The sequence below is a fragment of the Aulostomus chinensis genome, chromosome 13 (assembly GCF_037954235.1).
Source record: "Aulostomus chinensis isolate RoL2024-O1b breed Wild chromosome 13, RoL_Achi_v1.0, whole genome shotgun sequence".
NCBI lineage: Eukaryota > Metazoa > Chordata > Actinopteri > Syngnathiformes > Aulostomidae > Aulostomus > Aulostomus chinensis.
In genome coordinates, this window is record NC_141332.1 from 3,175,610 (window position 1) to 3,178,277 (window position 2,668).

Genomic DNA, 2,668 nt, shown 5'->3' on the forward strand with positions numbered 1-2,668 from the left:
ATATTTTTGTATTAGTTATAATCTTATATGTTTGGGGAGGCATGATGTGAAGACCGGGACCGTGTTGAACCAGGGAATCGGTTCACCCACCATGAAACAAACCAAATGTTGCCACATAATTTCAAGTCAATTGTATTTGTGTCGCGCCAAAGCACAACAAAGTTGTCTGTACTTTACATCTAGAGCAGGTGCAGCACCACAGTCTTTCAATTAATTTACACCCAACAGTTCAACATGAGCAAACATATCTTGCAACAGTAGCAATGAAAACTTTCCTTTCCAGGCAGGAACATGGAGCAGATCCAGGCTCAGTGGAAACGGCTGTCTGCTTTGATCAGTTGGGGGGGAAGAGAGTCATGTGTTTGAAGAGTTTGTCATCACTTCATGTGATTCTGTGAGATCATATTGGTCCAAACCTTCCAAAACCTTGACATTTAATCATCTTCTTTACGACAGGTTGAGTCATATTGCCAGTTATAAAAGGTTAGAAATTATGATGCGGTGTTGTGAATTCAGTGTTAAGAATTCAGTGACTGAACGATCGTCCTCTCAGAGCAAGTGTTGTTATTTAACTGAACCAAAAAAGTATAAACTCAAGGTCCACTGTTGTGGAGATCTGAGTGGCAGTAGACCCTTGGCGTGGGATTCTGTTTCCAAGGTCAAGAGTGAACTCCTTCACTCTTGTGTGGAGTTGAGAAGCATGGGGGGAGGGTTGAATGAAAGGACTCCCACTGCTTTGAGAGATCTAAAACTTATAAGCCATTCACTTATAGAAGATCTGTTCATTCTTCTGGGACAAAAGGTTGTGAGAGAGTTAATTGTTATTCTTATCTCTTCCTGTTTTTCCCCAGTGCTAAGAAATTGTTGCATACTTGGAAAATACAGAATTATCACAGGAAAAATAACAACCAGGTGGAGAGCCTCCATCTTTTAGCAACAGATGCTGGAAATAGAATTCCATATTCCCCTGGGGGGAAGCCACTGTAGTCATGAACATTCATCCTCTCTTTTTGAGTGTGTCGAGAGAAAAGAGAGAATCAATTGTCTCCTGTATTGATCACATACTTTTATCCGTTTAATGGCTTCCAGATGAATCCTGTTGACTTTTTAATTGAAACATTTGCTGTGTTTTGAACGCGGGTCCTCTGGCATCTGTTATATCGGATCTGCTTTGCATTTTCTCCCTGCTTATTGATGTCTTGTCGCCCTACAGCAGCCAGTTGAATGCTAAGAGGATTAAGACGAAGCAGTGAGGAGGAGGAGACAGAGGAGATGGAAGACACATAGTTTGCTCTCATCCTGTATCACCTGGCTTTGCTCATCAGCTGCATATCAGCTTACAGCTGTGATTAGACACATCTACGGTACTGAGGGATGAATGGAGGGATACTGAATGATCTCTCTGATCCTGAGACAATTCATGCAGGTAAACTTTTTCCTGTTCTTTCAGTTATGATGAATGTATTGCCAGTAAGAATTAGCCAGGAATAGCTGGAGCTGATCGGCGATTGCTTGCTGGGTTTAGATTCAGTTCCTGCTGTTGTATGGAGCACAGAGAGGTGGACCTGAGCATGGAAATCAGCCGGATGGCAGGATCTAAAGAACTCGTTTAGAAAAAAAAAGAACAGCAGCTCCGAAGTAGAATCCAGTTGAAAAAAAAGTAATGAAAAAGATAATAAAGGGAAAAGATAATAAATCTTCCGAACAAAACTGGCAAGCCTAATCAGGCATGACTCCAAGGAGCTGACAAGAAGTAGATAATTAACAGGACTAGAATACAACCAAATTACTGACCACAGGCAGAAGAAACAAAGCAGAGGTCCTAACACCGAGGCAGGAACCCACTTTAAGTAGATGCACAGTCATGCATAATGAAAACCTGGCAGGGAGTTTCATTTATGTAAAACCTCCTCTACCCTTGCTATTCAAACACTTTATGGTGTCGCCTTATTCACCCGTTCATGTAAATCCCCTGCATGGAGTGTTTTTGTAATATTTTTGCACTTCTAATTCTACCAACTTGAATAATAGCTTGCATGTGTTCTTCAGTAAACTATTGTAATAAATTTGCAGTTCATGAAGCTCACGTCGGTTTGCGGTTTTCATAAACCCAGGAATAACCAAGAACAACCTTTAACATAACTGATGATTCTACAACCAACGTTAAGCTTCAGCCCACTGAGACCAGTCAGCTCCAAGTGAATGGACATGACTGTGTTGCTGACGCGGTGGATGTTTGAGGATGCCTGACCTGCAAGTGATTGTGTCCTGCAGATGTTGAACATCTCTGATTCTGCTGCATTAGTTTACTCACACTGGAAGGCACAAAAGGAGAAAGAAGCAGAGGCAATTTTAAATTGGTGCCCATGCCAGTCTGACCAGACAGTCTGTGGCCAGCTCACACCACTCTTCTTCTATCACTCTTGTTTCTCTGCAAGCCAGAAAGGAGGAGGTCAAACCTGATGGGAAGTAAACACAGAGGAAAGCAAGGAACATCTGTAACATTTGCTGCTGCAGCTGATGATGATGATGATGATGAGGATGATGATGGTTGTCCAGCCTGAGTTCACCACTTTAATGTTCATAAAAGACAAACGTATATACCACATTCAGATTCAGCGAACTTCCTTCATTACTAAATGGACACTTCTACACAAAATCCTTGTCG

The 2,668-nt window shown here is 41.8% G+C and overlaps 1 long non-coding RNA gene across 1 annotated transcript; it reads left to right on the forward strand.

Annotated features, from left to right (window-relative positions):
• Window positions 1-665: 665 nt before the first annotated feature.
• Window positions 666-2,412, forward strand: LOC147250487 (uncharacterized). Its single transcript, XR_015119092.1, has 3 exons — window positions 666-802; window positions 1,214-1,426; window positions 2,115-2,412. It is a non-coding gene; the product is annotated as an uncharacterized LOC147250487 (long non-coding RNA).
• Window positions 2,413-2,668: the final 256 nt, after the last annotated feature.